Below are 19,608 nucleotides of genomic sequence, written 5' to 3'. Positions count from 1 at the left end.
GGAAGCGTGGAGTCTTAACCACTTCACCCCCAGGAAGTCCCTTCTCTATACTTTTTTTAATTTCCGTTTAACTACTGGTTCAGGAGACTGAGGCTCCAATGACCACAGATGCCCAGTTCAGTGATAGCGTTCTGCACTTCCCGTTAGTAGGTTTAACTTCCGAACCTTCTAACTTAGGAAATAGTTCACCAACACATCTACTCAGAAAATATATGTTAAGGGCACACGACACGTAAGGCACTGAACAGAGGTCTGGGCATAAACACTGACAAAGCACGGTTCCCATTATCACAGCTGGATTTATTGAACTACTTTTAGGTGTCAGACTTTTGCATTTAATGTAAGGCTTTCAAGCACTGTATGAGTTATGTATCCTTATCCTCACTTTAAAGACAACAATCAGGACCTCAGAAAATGTATAAGATTTTCCCAAGGCCCCAGTGCTAACTTCATGTCTCAGACCAGTCCAGCTTAAACCCCACCTACCCAAAGTCCATGCCACACACCTAGGCCATACTTATTAGTTTTTCCTCAGGGATTAGAGGAACTAATTAGAGGAACTCCCCAAAGTTTTTCTTACCGACTTTTTCTCTGGGGTGCTGTCCAGGGGTCCTTGCTTTTCTGTGATGGGGCACTGGTTTCTGAGCCTGCTTGGAGCCACTTTTTTTCAGCAATTTTGCTGCTCCCGGCAATTCCATCAAACTAGATTCCTTACTTAATGGTGCCCTGGACATTCTCTTCCATGTGAGTAAAAGACAACATTCATTTCTTTAGTTTTTTAGGACTTTATGAAGTGTTTTCACATGCATGACTTTAGTTAATACTTTGACAATTCTTGGAAATACCTGATTTTTTTTTTTTTTTTTTTTGGGAGGGGGGTGGTCTGAACACTGGAGTGTAACAAAAGGACCTAGGTGGATAGTGAATCAAAACTAGAGTTCATATCTTAAGGTTCTTCCCCTGCAACTTTCTGCATAAAAGTGAGAGCAAGGCAGAGAGAATAGCTGGAGGCCAGGGAAAGAAGAAGGTAAGGGCTCGTAGAGAGATCTGGGGGGTTTCTATTAATTACTGGTCCTTTGATGGACGAGGAAGTATGGAAAATTACAGAGGGGACAAAACACATCTGGAAAATAAGGTGACAATGCAGTGAGATTAAGAAGAGAAAAGACAATCGGAAGAAACGCATTTAGACAATAAAGGAAAAGAGATGAAAGTTGCAGGTTGCCATGTCCTAGAGACAATGTTTGGAATTAAAGTAGCTGGTCTCATCAGTTCTCCTTGAACAAGGCTGTATGACTAGCTGGTTCTCCTCAGTTTCCTGATCCATTAATTGGTATACAGGCTAATTCTTCATATTATAGTGGACATGAAATTTAATAACCTTCTCCAAATTGTTGTGTGAGCTATTTAATACAGTTAGAACATGAGCGAACATCCCTGGTATCAATTTATACCCTAAACTGCATCTATATTTGAAGTCTACCTCACAGATACTATCTTCAGCATCCTTTGACCTTTCTACTCCTAGATGAATGCTTAAATGTGGAGTCACTCATTCACAAAACATTCAGGTGGCCCTCAGGGGCTTTGAGGTGGGCCTGGACTTCTGAGAATGAATGGGTGCGGGCTAGCCTCCCAAAGCTCACAACACAGGGGCAGGCTAAACAAATGATTCCAAACAGGAGAGTTGCCTATTAGAGCTCAGAGGAGGAGCTGTTCCTCGCTCCTGCAAGAATGAGCATTTGAAATGATGCCCAGATGATGCGTTTCTACTCAAAAGTGCGTAATCTATGTGACGTCCTTCTGTTATTTTCTTATTTGTTGCTTTTCACTCATAAACCTGGGGCTTCTCAGGGTTGTGAGTTGCTTCCTCTTATTGGAGTGTGAGGCTCTGAGGTAGGGATCCTGTCTCCTTCTTCATCTTGGACTGTCCACTCTACTAACTGCCCAGCATGTCCTTAAGCTTCCCTTAGTCAGATGTCTTAGCATATCCCTCCCTAGCACAGCACAAAAAAACTGAGGTTGAAAACATCTCTCAGATGAATGATATAAAGATATATGAATAAGCTTCATAGAACTATGGAAGTTTTAATCAGTTTGTAAGCAGTTTAGAGAACGTGCATTGGTTTAGATTGCACTACCAGTGATACTGTGATCTCAGGCATATAATCAAACGTTTTTTACCTCATTTCTTGAATCTATAATGGTGATAGCTATACCTACTTATAGGTACTGTAGGGTTGATTTAAGGTTTAAGTAAGTTAAACTTACTATAATGCTTAAAGTCTGAAATATTATGAAAATAATGTAACAACAGAACCGCCTACTACTGCTTTTGTTCTTACTAACTGTAAAGGTGGTGATGATATCAGACAGTGTGCTAAAGATCCAGGATAGGAAGGCAGCCGTCTCCAGTATCTCTGTGTTTCCTCCTATTCTCACCTGTGACTGGATCGATGAGGAGGATATTTTGGCAACAGGATTTGGGAAATACTCACCTTCTGGTGTTTACTGTGCTCCATTCTGAAGGCCATTGAGCAAGGTTTACGTAAAAAATGATGAGAATCAGTGTTCTGGTTGGGAAATGTTTCCAAACTCTGGGTATTCTAACTAAGGATACATAATTCTAAGCCAGAGAGTTACAAAGACAATGATTACCAAAGAAGGAATGGAAGATGATTTCTGTATCATCAACTTCTGTGCTTCTACTGGGAGCATTACATAATTTTCTTAAAATTAAAAAAAAAAAAAAAAGAAACTTCATCTGTGCCTCATCTGATGTTCCGTAGAGTATCTAATAAATTTACTAATCGTTCATGACAATAGTACTCAACAATGTAGAAATAGGAGGAAGTGACTGCAATATAATAAATGTCATATATTGAAAATCTACCTCTAACATCATAGTCATCAGTGAAAAAGATCAAGAAAAAAAGGCAAGGATGCCTGTTATCAACATTTCTGTTCACCATAATATATAGAAGTCCTAGCCAGGGTTTTAGGTTAGAAATGGAAACAAAAGTCTTCCGTTTGGAAAGAAAGAAGTAAAATTATGTCTACTCACAGGGGCATGGTTTTATGTGCAGAAAAATCTTTAAATCCACACACACAAAAATCCTGCACAGAAAGTTGCATGGTACAAAATCAACATTCAAATATCTTTCCATGCATGAAGAATGATCATTCCACAAAGGAAATAAGAAAACAATCCTATTTATTTTTTATTTTTTTAAAGCTACAGTCAAGAGCTAAATTAAAAAATATATATATATATATATATATTTATTTATTTGTTTGTGCCAGGGCTTTGTTGTGGCATGTGGGATCTAGTTCCCTGACTAGGGACTGAACCCAAGTTCTCTGCACTGGGAGTGTGGAATCTTAGACACTGGACAAAGAATCTTGTTTGTAATAGCATTGAAAAAAATGAAGTAATTAGGAATAAACTTAAGGAGATGAAAGACTTACATGTTGAAAACTACAAAGTATTGCAGAAAGGAATCTGACATAAATAAATAGATAGGTGTCTCGTGTTTATGGATTTGGAGGCTTAATATTATTAAGCTGTTCATACTACCCAAAGCAATTTAAAGATTCAAAGCAATTCCTAATAAAATCCGAATGGAAATTTTTTCAGATATAGAAAATCCATCCAACAGTTAACACGGAATCTCAGAGCACCCCAAATAGGCAAAGTAATCTTAGAAAGAACAGCAAAGCTGGAGGCCTCTGATTTCAGAACATAGTACAAAGGTACAGGAACCAAAAGAGTGTAGATATGGCAAAACATGTGTGCTTAGTCACTCAGTCTTCTTGACTTTTTGTGACCTTTTGGACTGTAGCCCACCAGGCTCCTCTGTCCAGGGGATTTCTCAGGCAAGAATACTGGACAGGGTTGCAATTTCCTTCTCCAGGGGGTCGTCTTAACCCATGGATTGAATCTGTATCTCCTGTGTCTCCTGCACTGAAGGCAGATTCTTCACCTGCTGAGCCACTGAGGAAACTGGCTGGCATAAAGACAGATATGACAATCAATGGCACAGAATAGACAGCCAGAAATAAACTCTTGGATACATGGTCTAATGATCTTCATCTATGGTGTCAAGATAATGGGGAAAGTTTAATCCCTGTAATGAACGGTGCTGGGGAAACAAAATAACCATATGCAAAATAATGAACATCTCACATCTTGAAGAAAAATTAATTCACAATGGATTGAAGACCTAAATGCAAGACTTGATAAGACTCTTAGAAGAAAACAAGGGTAAAGCTTCATGACATTGAATCAGCAGTGATTTCTTAGATATGGTACCAGGTGCACAAGTATTAGTAACAAAGTACAAATAGACAAATGAGATTATTCTTGAAATCTCTGTGCAGCAAAAGGACACTGAACAGTGTTGAAAATTCCACCTCCAGGATGGTAAAACATATTTGTAAAATGTGCATCTGATAAGGGGTTAATAAGCATACACCAGTGTGAAGGTTACCGATAAGCCAGGAAGAGAAACTGACTGACCATGATGGCACCTTGATATCAAATTTCCATGTTCCAGCACTGTAAGAAAACAAATTTCTCTGGTTTAAGGAATGCAGTCTGTTTTGTTATGGCAGTCTGAGCTGACTAACTGTGAGAGAAGGAATTGAATAGACCTTCGTCCAGAGAAAATACACAAATGGCCAACAAACATATGAAAAGACGCTCAATATTACTAATCAATAGGGAAATACAAACTGAAACCTTCTGTGATGGGTAATATGTATAAGAAGACAATAGCAAGTTTGGTAAGGATATGGATAAATTGGAACCCTTATACACTACAGTTGGCAATGTAAAATGTTGCAAGCTTTCTAGGAAATAGTATGGAGTTTCGACAGAAAATTAGAACTGCTGTATGATCTAGCAATCTCACTCAAGAGTGTGTTTCCATAACGAATTGAAAGCAAGATATTGACTAAATAGTGGGCACATGTATAGTCACTGCCGCATTATTCCCAATGGGCACGATGTGTAAGCAATCTAAATGTTCATTTCTGGATAAAAGATAAAGATTATATATTAGATATATTTTATAGCTATTACATCCACATGCACACAACGGAATGTTTTGAGGCCTTAGAAAAGAATTCTGTCATATGCTCCGTCATGGATGGGCCTTGATGATATTATACTAAGTGAAATGAACCAATCAAAAAAGACAAATATTGCCCAATTCCACGTCTAGGAGGTATCTAAATTAATCAAATCCATGGAAACAGAAAATATAACCGTGGTTGCCAAGGGCTGTGAGGAGGAAGGATTGGAGAATTGTCACTCAGTGGGTTAGGGCTTCAGTCACGCAAGATGTAACATTTCTACAGATTTGTTATACAGCAATGTGGATATATCCCCGGTGGCTCAGCGGTAAAAAATCCACCTGCAATGCAGGAGATGCAACAGATGCAAGCCCAATCCCTGGGTTGGGAAGATCACCTGGAGGAGGAGATGGCAACCCACTCCAGGATTCTTGCCTAGAGAATCCCATGGAGAGAGAGGCCGGGTGGGCTACAGTCTATGGGTACGCAGAGTCAGACATGACTGAGCAATTAACACTATGGCCACTAACACTAACGTGCACATAGTTAGCAACAGTGTGTCATACACTCAGAAATTGTTAAAAAGGTAAATAAAGACGTGCAGGTGTATGGTGAACCGAGGCGTATGTATTCCCTGTAAAGAATCTCTCCTTATGTCAACACCTTTGCAGACAACCAAATGTTTGGTTTTCATGTCCAATTCCCTAGTTTTAATAGCCTCAGGGAACAGAGGGACTTCCCTGGTGCACAGTGGATGAGAATCTGCCTGCCCATGAAGAGGACACAGGTTTGATGGCTGGTCCAGGAAGATTCCACTTTCTGCGGGGCAACTAAGCCTGTGTGTCACAAACTACAGAGCCTGTATATGCTCTGCAATGAGAAGACACTTACTGCAACCAGAGAAACCCATGGACAGCAGCAAAGACCCAGTGCAGCCAAAACTAAATGAATAATTTTTAAAAATCTGGGAGAACAGAAATCCACAGATGGAGAATCATAGAACTATCTAAATTGTTTTCTCCAGTCTAGGCAGATTAACTCTTCTAAACTCTTTGAGCAGCTGAAGAGGAAGTGAGTGCTCACTTCTATTTTACAATAAGTGTACTTCATTTTATTTACCTGATGCCATCTCTGGTCAGTGAAATGTGGGAAAGATCATGGAGAATAAACAGTTCTCTCCCATTCTTTCCCAGAATCAAAATATAGAATTAGTTTAACCTTAGGGTAAGAAGATCATGGGTTTTGTTTTATATACATACATAAATAATGTATCTTGACATAATATGTTAATTATTTCCTTTTTGAAGAGATTTGATCCAATAACCAATGAGATTAGTATTAAATCTGTTTGGTGAATTTATTTCTAAGGTTTCTTTAACTGCCTTTCCCTAAGAATGCTTAGCAAAAATAATTCTTTTTTAAAAAGAATCATACATTTTAACCATAAAACTTTTGAGAATTACAAGGGAAAACTTATACATTCATCTTCATTCAGGCTTATGTAAATATTTGGCCACAACCACTTCAGAATGCTGAAAATTATGTTTTCCTTGCTAATGGCTGAGATGAAGTTGAGACCTAAGCCCAGGCTGGTTTCAGGAAGACACTGCCACATCCTCCTGGCCTCTCACCTTCCTGCCTTGGTGTCCATTCTTCATCAGAATCTTCAGTGTCATCTACCTGAGGTTTGATGACCTGCCTGCGGTGATGCATGAAATCCGGTCGAGTGGCTCTGAAACCTGGAAAGAAGCAAAATATTTGTTCTAAGAAGGAGAAACAAAGCACAGAATCAATGGAAAGTATCACAAAGTCAGGGAATAAGTGGGATGGGCTGGGGGAATCTAGAATAATGCAAGAGGGTCAACCTCCCGGTGGTACAGAACTGTAAACATTTCCTCCAGTTTAGTCTCCACACAAAAGGGACCTGTGAGCAGATGAAGCCACCTAAGAGCGGGCCAAGTGAACACTGAGGGTGAAGACCTGTTTCATGTTTCCCAGGCTCAGGCACCCAGCACTTCCTGGTACCTATAGCAATCAGCGCTTCGTAGTTTCTTTTCACATTCCTATATCGGATTTTTTCCCATTCTCCCATCTCTTCCCATTCTTCCTTGGAGAAGTATACGGAGATGTCTTTGAAAGCATCTTTGTCCTAAGGAACATAATAGATTTCGTCAGTGATTTACTAATCTAAGTCAGACCTTAGCGCTGAGGCTTCTCCTCCACCTTTTGTGCAGGGAGTAGCCTGAAGCTACTGGATGGTCTGAGTGAGACAGGGATGAAGACTTTCCTTCCCGACTGTGTCCTGCTTACCTGAACAAACACTGAGCATTTTCCTAACTCTCCCTGGACACAGAGCAGTTGATGAAGCTAGTGTCCTGTTTTGTCCCACTCCACCACCACCATCTCAGACAGGACCAGGCATTCCCATTCTGTGTACAGTCACAGGGAAGTTCACTCAGCTGCCCAGGCAAGCAGTCTGTGGTGCTTCAGGGACCAGCACCATGTCTTTCCTATAGAGCTGGCTTAGAGCCCAGCTTTCCCGCCTCCACCTCTCACCGTGGGCGTCCACTCTGTTCTCCCGGCATCTCCCTCAGTGCTCTCCTCTGGAGACCTGTTCGTCCTCAAGGCCATTGGAGTGCTCAAGGCCAAGGTGCCTGTGGAAGAAGAAGGTGCTGAGAGAGCCCAGACCAGTGTCCAGTGCCTGGTCTGTCTGCCTTGGAGTGTCCAGGGCAGGAAGGTGAGGGGAAAGTCAGGGTGAGGGTACTGGTGGGATGCACGGATCCTGACTAGATATGACAGATCAGCGTAATGTGAACTAGATTTGGTTTCTTTGGTTCCCCTACAATTCAGGCCTTCTGAGGGAAGGCACTGGGAGGGAAGTGTCTGTGGGTGATGGAGGGATTCTTGAGGAGACCCGGAAACCCCTAATCACTGGACTGGGGTCAGGCTGAAATCAGGGCTCTGTTCCAGTGCAGCAGAGGGAATGTTTCTCCAGTAAGGATTTTGAGGATCTCCTCCTGGACATTCAGAAAAATCTGGGCATAACGTAGGTTCTACGTCTAAGGGAGAAGTCACTCGGCTTGAGGAGATCTGGGTCCCAAGGGCTGAAGTAACTGGGGTCCTCAGACAGAGGCGACTGGGGATCTTCTGGCTAATGTAGAATGTGCAGGGTGATAAACCTTGGGATCTGTGAGGCTGAGGAAATCGGGGGTTTCTTATTAAGGGACTTTAAGTCTCTGACAGGCAGGACAGTTAGGGTCTTGAGGAGGAAGTTTCAAGAGCTCGCAGGTGGAGGGATTCAGGGTCTGTGAGGTTGAGGAAATTTGGTATCTCTGCGGGTGGTATTTTTAGGGTGCCTCAGGCTGAGGGGAACTGGGGTTAATCTAGGTATTTGAGGGTCGCAGCACTAAGGGGTTTGGTGTTTCTGTTGGTGAAGGGACTTGTAATCCCTAAGCTGACGAGACGCAAGCCCCCTTCAGAATAGGACTCAGGTTACTCAAAGTTGACAGGATTTCGGACCTCCCACCCTGGAATTTGAAGCCATTAGGCTAACGGTTTATGAGGGCTGCACAGGGCGCTTTCCTGTCAGCCTCCCAGCTGTCCTGCCGCATTGCCCACCCTGTCCCCAGGAGAGCTAGAGGTTAAGCGAAGTCCAGTCCTGCCGCGCTGAGGTGGAGTGAAGGGCCAGCAGCCTGCCTGTACCCTGTCAGGCACAAGTGACCAATCGGCGATGTGACTGAGACAGTCTGGCCAATAGGCGCCTGGAGGTGTGCAGAGCGTGATGGAGGCCCCGCCCCACCGCTCGGGGATTGGCCGCTCTGTGGGCGTGTCTGTCAATCCTCCAGTGCGCAGGCGCAGTTTGGCTGGTTTCTTTGTTTTCATGCCTGGCCTCGTAGGCCTGGATCCTCAAGTGGGCGGGTGGTCCTCAGGCTGAATGTTTCTTTCCAGTGCCCTCAACTCGTATATCGGCTCCACCAGACTGTAACCGTGCTCCCGGAGTTTATCCTAGGCCCACCTGTGCCCTACCTTATCAAATCCAGTTTTGTCAAGAACTCTTTGTGGTGAGTACTGCATTATTCAAGGGAAACGGTGTAATTAACTGCATTCTGATGAGACACAAGATAAACACCGTGTGGTCGAAGATATAAACACAACGCGTGGAATAAGGATGTTAGAAAAAACTTGGAGGGTTTTTAACCTGAAAGTAGAAGTGGCACTGATGAGCCATCTGTATATTTAATGTGGGTATGAAAAGCCTTCAGAAATGAGGTATAAATAAAACCTCAAAGCCTTGCAAGTGTTTTCTGTAAGCCAAGGCATCAGTCTGGAGGACTGTGGATCCACTGAGCTGAGTTTGCCTGCCACCTACTGGCTTCACAAGGTAAAATGGGGACACTGTTTCTGGCCCTTAGGTAGCTTTGCTCACAGAAAATTAATGTGATTTCCATGTATTGGAAGCAAAGCGACTGACTGTAGAATTAGTGTCAAGTGGTGGTTGGGAGTCTGGATGGAGAAATGTTACCAGAAAAGCGAGTTTACCTCTTGGTGGGTGTAGAGCCAGAAGGTGCAACCCAGCCAAAGCTCATGGGAAGGAAAAGTGTATTACTTGCAGAACTATGGAGAACACCATGGTGCTTTCCAAGGCAGTGTCTCTGTAAACCACAAAGTTAGGTAAGCTTTAATCTATGAGTACAGGCATGTTCTGGCTTCTGTGGTGACTCAGATGGTCAACAGTCTCTGCATAGCAGAAGACCCAGGTTCAACCCCTAAGTGTGGAAGATCCCAAGAGGAGGGCGGGGCAGTCCACTCCAGGATTCTTGCCTAGAGAATCCCATGGAGAGAGGAGGCTGATGATCCATGGGGTTGCAAAGAGTCAGACATGAGTGAGTGACTAACACTTTAACTTACAGGCATCTTCATTAAGGGTCTTGGGCTGTGGGAGACTCCAAGCTTCAGTCGATTGAAGTCTTGAGAGTCAGAACCAGTCACCATCAGCATCCCTTACATTCCAGCTGGTCTGGTATACATATAGATAGCTATTCCTGATATAGATATATATATCTATTCTTCTTCATATTCTTTCCCCTTATCAGTTCAATTCAGTCACTCAGTCGTGTCTGACTCTTTGCAGCCCCATGGACTGTAGCACGCCAGGCCTACCTGTCTATCGGTAACTCCCGGAGTTTACCGAAACTCATGTCCATTGAGTCGGTGATGCCATCCAACCATCTCATCCTCTGTTGTCCCTTTCTCCTCCTGGCCTCAATCTTTGTCAGCATCAGGGTACTTTGAAATGAGTAAGCACTTCACATCATGTGGCCAAAGCATTGGAGTTTCAGCTTCAACATCAGTCTTTCCAATGAACACTCAGGTCTGATCTCGTTTAGAATGGACTGGTTGGATCCCCTTGCAGTCCAAGGGACTCTCGAGTCTTCTCCAACACCACAGTTCAAAAGCATCCATTCTTCAGCACTCAGTTTTCTTTATAGTCCAACTATGCCATCCATACATGACCACTGGAAAAACCATAGCCTAGACGAGACATACCTTTGTTAGCGAAGTAACATCTCTGCTTTTTAATATACTGTCTAGGTTGGTAATAACTTTTCTTCCAAGGAGTAAGTGTCTTTTAATTTCATGGCTGCAGTCATGATCTGCAGTGATTTTGGAGCCCCCCGAAATAAAGTCAGCCACTGTTTCCCCATCTATTTGCCATGAAGTGATGGGACCAGATGCCATGATCTTAGTTTTAAGAATCTTGAGCTTTAAGTCAACATTTTCATTCTCTTCTTCCACCTTCTTCAAGAGGCTCTTTAGTTCTTCTTCACTTTCTGCAATAAGGGTTGTGCCATCTGCATTGCTGATATTTCTCCCGGCAATCTTGAATTTAGCTTGTGCTTCATCCAGCCCAGTATTTCTCATGATGTACTCTGCATAGAAGTTAAATAAGCAGGGTGACAATATATAGCCTTGATATGCTCCTTTCCCAATTTGGAACCAGTCTGTTATTCCATGTCTGGTTCTGACTGTTGCTTCTTGACCTGCATACAGATTTCTCAAGAGACAGGTCAGGTGGTCTGGTATTCCCATTTTTTGGGAATTTTCCACAGTTTATTGTGAACCACACAGTCAAAGCCTTTGACATAGACTATGAAGCAGTAATATATTTTTTTCTGGAACTCTCTTGCTTTTTCAATGATCCAGTGGATGTTGGCAATTTGATCTCTGGTTTCTCTGCCTTTTCTAAAACCAGCTTGAAGATCTTCACGTTCACAGCTCACGTATTGTTCAAGCCTGGCTTGGAGAATTTTGAGCATCATTTTGCTAGTGTATGAGATGAGTGCAATCATGCAGTAGTTTGAGCATTCTTTGACATTGCCTTTCTTCGGGATTGGAATGAAACCTGACCTTTTCCAGTCCTGTGGCCACTGCTGAGTTTTCCAAATTTGCTGACAGATTGAGTGCAGCACTTTCACAGCATCATCTTTTAGGATATGAAATAGCTCAACTGGAATTCCATCTCCTCTACTACCTTTGTTTGTAGTGATGTCTCCTAAGGCTCACTTGACTTCACATTCCAGGATGTCTGGCTCTAGATGAGTGATCATACCATTGTGATTATCTGGTTGATGAAGATCTTTTTTGTACAGTTCTTCTGTGTTTTCTTGGCACCCCTTCTTAATATCTTCTGCTTCTGTTAGGTCCATACCATTTATGTCCTTTGCTGAGCCCATCTTTGCGTGAAATGTTCTCATAAGCATAAGTTTTAAGGTCGCTATTGCAGGGAATGGCCACAAGGCGTCAGGACTTTTTCATGCCCAGTTGTGACTACGTTGAAAGTCAAAACTTTCAAGTTTTAACTCAACACTGTAATTCAATATGGAATGTAGCTGAGAAACACCCAAAAGCTTGTGTGCTCTTTCTGAACATAATTATTTTTTTATTTTAATATTTTTTTTCATTTACTGGCGGTGCCATGTGGCATGTGGGATTTTTAGTTCCCCGACCAAGTGTCGAACCATTGGCCCCTGCATTTGAAGCACAGAACCTTCACCACTGAACTGCAGGGAAGTCCCCCTAAGCATTATTTTTTTTAAAGTAACCTTTATTTCATATTGTAGTAACATTGATATACCATGTATTGTTGGTGGCAGGCGAAACGAATGTATTTTCTTTTTGGTTGCTGTTCAGTTGCAGAGTCAGGTCTTTTTGTAGGAGCGTTCCCTTTTCTACAGGCCCTGTTATACTGGCAAGACATCTATTTGTATATACATAAGTGTACATAAATGTAAATATCTAGGTACATAGATATGTAAATGTCCAGTTAGAGATATAAATGTCTAGGTATGTAGACATACAAATGTTTATGTGCATAGAAATATACATTCTAGATACATAGATATATAAATACCTAGGTTCATAGAGACATAAATATCTATATACTTAAACATATAAATATATATATATACCTATAGACATAACTAACTATGCAAAACAGAAAAAGAGACACAGATGTACAGAACAGACTTTTGGACTCTGTGGGAGAAGGCGAGGGTGGGATGTTTTGAGAGAACAGCATCGAAACATGTATATAATCTAGGGTGAAACAGATCACCAGACCAGGTTGGATGCATGAGACAAGTGCTCGGGCCTGCTGCACTGGGAAGACCCAGAGGGATCGGGTAGAGTGGGAGGCGGGAGGGGGGATCGGGATGGGGAATACATGTAAATCCATGGCTGATTCATGTCAATGTATGACAAAAACCATTACAATATTGTAAAGTTATAGCCTCCACTAATAAAAATAAATGAAAAAAAAAAAAAAAAAAGAATTCAATTTGTTGTAAACCATGGGCCCCACCCAAACCCAATTAATCAGAAAATTTTGAATTGGGGCCCTGCAATTCATGTTTTCTAAGCAAGATTTTCAGTTGATGGTGATGCACATGAAATTTGGGAACCTCAGTGGCTGTTTTTTAAAATCCCCTTGGAAATGGAACCCTCTTACACTGTTGGTGGGAAAGCAAACTAGTATAGCCGCTATGGAGAACAGTGTGGAGATTTCTTAAGAAACTGGAATTAGAACTGCCATATGACCCAGGAATCCCACTTCTGGGCATATACACTGTGGAAACCAGATCTGAAAGTGACACATACACCCCATTGTTCATCACAGAACTGTTTATAATAGCCAGGACATGGAAGCAATGTAGATGCCCATCAGCAGACGAATGGATAAGGAAGCTGTGGTACATATACACCATGGAATATTACTCAGCCATTAAAAACAATTCATTTGAATCAGTTCTAATGAGATGGATGAAACTGGAGCCCATCATACAGAGTGAAGTAAGCCAGAAAGACAAAGACCAATATAGTATACTAACACATATATATGGAATTTAGAAAGATGGTAACGATAACCCTATATGCAAAACAGAAAAACAGACACAGATGTACAGAACAGACATTTGGACTCTGTGGGAGAAGGCGAGGGTGGGATATTTCAAGAGAATAGCATCGAAACATGTATATTATCTAGGGTGAAAGAGATCAGTAGCCCAGGCTGGATGCATGAGACAAGTGCTCGGGCCTGGTGCACTGGGAAGACCCAGAGCAATTGGGTGAGGAGGGAGGGAGGTGGGAGCGGGAATCAGGATAGGGAAAAGATGTAAATCCATGGCTGATTCATGTCAATATATGACAAAAACCATTACTATATTATAAAGTAATTAGCCTCCAAGTAATAAAAATAAATGGACAAAAAAAGAAACATACATTCTAGGTACATAGATATATAAATACCTAGGTTCATAGAGGCATAGATATTTATATACATAGACATATAAATACTTATGTACATATAGACATGACTTTGTATATACAGATATAAATATCTATTATAGATACATATAGACACAGGCATCTATATACATAGACATGTAAATATCTGTATACACAGAGGATGGTTACACAGTGGACAATGAAGGAGACCACCTTATAGACAAAATAAGTGATACAGACAGTAGCATTTATAAGAGCATACTAGGAGAGAGAAACATGAACAATTTCAAACAAAGAGAACACAGCTAAGCAAGATGCATGTGACTAGTTTTAATGTGATGGCACTAAACCAACAAGTCCGCAGGGGATCAGTAGATGAAGGCAAATTCTGGAAGGGTGAGATAGTGAAAACAAGTTAAATGTTTCATCTTCGTTTACAAACTATACCTTATAAATTTTTGGATTCATACTTGTTACCTCCTTAAGTATGTATTACCTATATAACCTCATATGCCCACATCCAAACTGTTTCAACTCAAATCAAGCATAACTCCAACTTGTTGCAACTCTAGTTAGTCAACTGTTGCAATTTCATGAAAAAGACACATTGGGATTCTTTTGTATAGACCAGTAATGGTTAGGATTTCTGTCTAATGTTTTTTTTTTTTTTTTTTAGGGTCCTTAGAGATCATTTAAAATTTCAACACTTCTCCCTGCTTCACCTTGTTCTGATTCAATGGACATTGTAAAAGTTATGGAAAGTGTGTTTAATATAATCTGAACTCACCAGGTATCTATTGTTTGGTGCACATAAAGATCTGAGAAGTAGGCTTCGATGGATGTAAAAATAAATATTGTGGATATAGAACATAATTAGAAATTGCGAGAGTCACTTGACCAGAGATCAATCACAATGCATCCACTTCATCTCCCACACCCATGAGGACAAGTTTATCTTGGTAATAATATCAGCAACTGAAGAGTTAAAGTGTTATCACTGTGAAAAATGATTATGAAAAGAAATCTATGGAATGTTTTCGTAGATAGGATGCAACTTTACAAGAGGCTTTAAATTTCAGGTGAATGTTTTATTATTTGAAATCTTGAGTGGATTACAGACTCTGTAAGTTTCACAGACTGTTCATTCTCTTCCATCCTGGACTGAATCCATTACCTTTTGGTTCATGCACTTGTGACACACTTCATCAGCTTAGAGACAATCTGTGTTGGGGAGTGTTCTAAACCAATGTGTGCCTACCAGCTGCAGGTCTGACAAGAAACATTCACTCTCATGTTGTTGTAGTTGCTGCTCAGTGGCTAAGTTGTGTCTGACTCTTTGTGACCACATGGGCTGCAGCACACCAGGAATCCCTGCCCATCACCAACTCCTGGAGATTGTTCAAACTGCTGTCCATTGAATCAGTGATGCCATCCAACCATCTCTTCCTCTGCCATCCCCTTTTCCGTTTGCCTTCAACCTTTCCCAGCATCAGGGTGTTTTCCAGTGGGTCAGCTCTTCACATCAGGGGGCCAAAGGATTGGAGCTTTGGTTTCATCGTCAGTCCTTCCTATGAATGTTGAGGACTGAGTTCCTTTAGGGTTGCTGGTTTGCTCTCCTCGCAGACCCAGGGACTCTCAAAAGTCTTCTCTAGCACCACAGTTCAAAAGCATTCGTTCTTCAGTGCTCTGACTTCTTTGTGGTCCTACTCTCACATCCATACATGACTACTGCAAAAACCAGTAGCTTTTACTCTCACATATGGGATACCAAATTTGTTTTTACATATTGCCTGCTATATTTAGGCTCTTGGTTCATACTTCATGTACCCATGTAGTGTTGTATTTCAATCCAGTTTGAAACAGAGCTTTGTTTGAAGAACGTTTTGCCCACCAGCAGCGTTCTATTCTCACCAGCACCTCTTACCTTGGTGTGACATCTCAAAACTCAGAAACTCTTACATGTTGATATGAATATCAATTTCATTTTAGCAGAGTTTAAACAGAGAAGTGACAAAATCAGGGTGCCTATTTTATCAGGTTTCTCCAGGCAGAAAATTGAAGCTTGATGTGGTTCAGTTGCTCAGTCGTGTCCAACTCTCTGCAACCCCATAGACTGCAGCATGCTGGCTTCCCATCCCTCACCATCTACCAGAGTTTGCTCAAACTCATGTTCATTATGTCGGTGATGCTCTCCAAGCATTTCGTCCTCTGTCATCCCCTTCTCCTCCTGCCCTCAGTCTTTGAAATTGAAATTGTTAGAAGGCAGAGTTCATACAGCTTATGGGCTCCTTGACTCAATTTTTTCTTCCAAGAATTTTCTTAGGTATTTTTCAAGTGTGACCTTTCATTAATATAATAGCAAAAAAACAGAATTAGAAGAAACCAATTTGAAACAACAGATCGTTTCTCTCCTGACACTCTGAACACAAAGGAACCAGTGGGAACCACAAAGATCTGGGCGCCAAGTTTTTAAGAATATTTTAGATTGGCAAATACTAACTAGTATGCTTTCCATTTCAACAATTCTTATTCTGATCAAGAATATCCTTTTCTAGAAGGCTTCCAGTGTGGCTGCCTCCTGCTGGAAGCATGGAAGAAGGAATCAGGGAACTTTCTGTCTGTCTTTACAAGACAATGGACTCAACTCTAAGAAATCCCTGGATCTTCCCTGGATCCTGACCACCACATGGCCAAAGATACTGGTAACAGTTTTGTTTTGCCTGTTAAAGTGTTTAATGACAAAGATTCTCTCAGTTTCCTGATGTGGGTGACATGTGGGGCCCAGTGATGATTTTTTCTTTAAGAAAGTTACTTGCCAGTTCCCACCTGAGGGTGATGCCCCTGTCCAATGATGAGAGACTTGTGCCTCCAGGAGAGCAACTTTATGTTACTTTAAACCTGACCAACTTCTGTCTGCATGGTAGATTTAGACCTCTCTGTCTTGTCTAGGGGCTTCCTTGGTGGCTTAGATAGTAAAGAATATGCATGCAGTGCAGGAGAACTGGGTTCATCTCTGGATTGGGAAGATCCCCTGGAGAAGGGAAAGGCAACTGAATCCAGTATTCTTGCCTTCAGAATTGCATGGACAGAGGAGGCTGGAGGGCTACAATCCATGTGGTCACAAACAGTCAGACATGTCTGAAGGATGAATACTTTGACTTTTCAATCCTGTCTGCATGATTATGTTTAGACAGGACATCTTGATTTCTGCAATGAGAATATTGACACCTGACCATGTTCTGTGTGCACGAGGATGTGGAGACTCCGTGCCTGTGTCAGAATGTCAGTGCTCAGAGGTCTGGGGTCTGGAGCTGAGGTGGGCCTCTCTGGGTAATGTGCCCTGCTCTGAGAGGGGTTCCATGGCCCTCCCAGGGTCAGTGCTGCAGTAGGGCTCTTGGTCTTTCCTCCTGGCAGGGTCACCTGCCCTGAGGCTCATGGAGACTCCTCGGGTGAGCTACTTCGTAATTATTCCAGTTTTCTAGCATATTCAGTTTGAGTAGCGAGGCAGGATCACCTGGCTCATTGATTCCAGGGTACAAGGATCAGGCAAAAAAAAACCAACGGGCAGCAGGTGAGGTTGCTATGTGATCGCCTTCCCATCAGCCATCCCTGCTCAGCAGACACCAGACCAGACCCTGTTCTTCTAGCCCCACGCCTGGTGTGTTTTCTCAACACCTCAGTGGGAAAATAAAGAACGGAGCCTGCTGGAACCAAGGCAGTGTGTTCAGCATTATCGTGACAGCTGTGAAAACAGTTAGTATCAGGCAGAACCAAAAGGTAGGAGAGGGCGACTTCTCTGGGATGAGAGAAGCTTCCAGGAACCCAGGGGGTTCCAGGAACCCACTCGTTTCTGCCTTTGGGGCCCAGCCATCAGGGACCTGCTGTCCTAACCAAGAGTCATGCGGCCCAAGAGGCAGGGTTTGGGGACTGTGTGGGTCTCACCCCATCCACACAGGTCTGGATCCTGTGCCCAGAGACCCCGTGTCTGCTCTTCACCTCTGTGTGTCTTGCCCCTTGGAGATCCCCAACATCTGAATTGAGGGTGTTGCCCTGATTAACCTGTGGTCTTTCTTCTCTTTATCTTGGGACATTCACATGAGGCCTGGCACCTTTGAATGGGTTGCTGCTCTTTGTTCTGCTGGGTGAAATCCTTTGGCGGTGTCATATTAATCTCATAGTGTATCACAGACCTAATCTGTAGGGTCGCCACTGTCTGGGGACCCCTAGATGAATCTTCTGTAATTTAATTTTTATTTTCTATTGGAGTCAGGCTGATTTCCATTGTTTTATTAGTTTTACCTGTACAGTAACTTAATTTGATTTTACATAGAAGGGAATCTATTGTTTTTCCATTTTTTCCTCATATAGATTATTACAGTCTCTCTAGTAGAGTTCCTTCTTCTGTTCACTAGGTCCTATTTGCTTATCTATTTGTTAGATCTTAGTGTGTATATTGATCCTAAACCCTTTATCCATTCTTTCTTTCTTTCTTTTGATACTCATAATTTGATTTTCGCAGGCTGTGAAGTCTGTTTTGTACATTAGTCATTGTTATGAATTTATAGACTGCGCCCTTAAGTGATATCTCATGATGTTTGTCCTTCTGTGTCTGAGTTCCCTCACCTGGTGTGATGACTTCTTAGCACACCCAGGCTGCTGACAGCATCCCTGTTTCACTCTGTTTTATGGTTGAGTGGTGTTCCAGTTGTAGATGTACGCCTTGTCTTCACTTTTCTTCCACTGGACCTTTTGGTGGCTTCCATGTCTTGCCTATTGAAATAGTGCTGCCCTGAAAATCAAGGTGCACGTGTCATTTTGAATGGTGATTTTCAGTGGACCATGCTTCCCTGATAGCTCAGTTGGTAAAGAATCCGCCTGCAATGCAGGAGACCCCAGTTCAATTCCTGGGACAGGAAGATCCGCTGGAGAAGGGATGGGCTACCCACTCCAGTATTCTCGGGCTTCCTTTGTGGCTCAGCAGGTAAAGAATCTGCGTGCAATGCGGGAGACCTGGACTTGATCCCTGGGTTGGGAAGATCCTCTGGAGAAGGGAAAGTTTACCCACTCCAGTGTTCTAGCCTAGAGAATTCCATGGACTGTATAGTCCATAGTGTTGCAAAGTGTTGAACACGACTGAGTGACTTTCACTTCACATTATCTGGACCTAGGCCCAGGAGTGGGATTGCAGGGTCATAGGATACCTCTATGTCTTGTATTTCTTGGAAGCTCCACGCTGTTTTCCATAGTGCCTTCACCATTTACATTCCCAAAAAGATTGTAGGAGGATTTAATTTTCCTTATATTCTTTGCAGATGTTTTATTTTATTTATTTATCTTTTTTCTTTGTAGATCATTTTTATGATGGCCTCCGTGACCAGCGTGAGGTGATACCTTATTGCAGTTTTGATTGGCAGTGATTTAATAATTATTGGGGTGGACTATCTATCCATGTGCTTTATTATTTTATACTTTGTGAGTTCAATTTATCTCTTGAAACTTGCCTCTTGAAACTTGGCCCTGTTTGGAATTCTTTTCTGATGAAATACCCCAGGACATTTCTTGAGGGCAGATGTCATTTAAAGCCCTGTCAAACTTGTGACTATTTAGAGCCCTTCAGCACCTGTTTTATGGCTTCCCAGCTCACTTGGTGGTAAAAGAATCCACCTGCAATGCAGGAGACTTTCAGGAGACCTGGGCTCGATCCCTGGGTTGGGAAGATTCCCTGACGATGGAAATGGCAAACCATTC

The 19,608-nt window shown here is 42.2% G+C and overlaps 1 pseudogene; it reads right to left on the bottom strand.

The window, feature by feature from the left end:
• Positions 1-19,608, bottom strand: part of LOC133053591 (histone-lysine N-methyltransferase PRDM9-like) — a 57,137-nt pseudogene that overhangs the window by 12,436 nt on the left and 25,093 nt on the right.

Source organism: Dama dama, chromosome Y, assembly GCF_033118175.1.
Source record: "Dama dama isolate Ldn47 chromosome Y, ASM3311817v1, whole genome shotgun sequence".
Lineage (NCBI taxonomy): Eukaryota > Metazoa > Chordata > Mammalia > Artiodactyla > Cervidae > Dama > Dama dama.
Note: the sequence above shows the minus strand (reverse complement) of the source record. Positions and strands in the feature narration are given on the sequence as shown.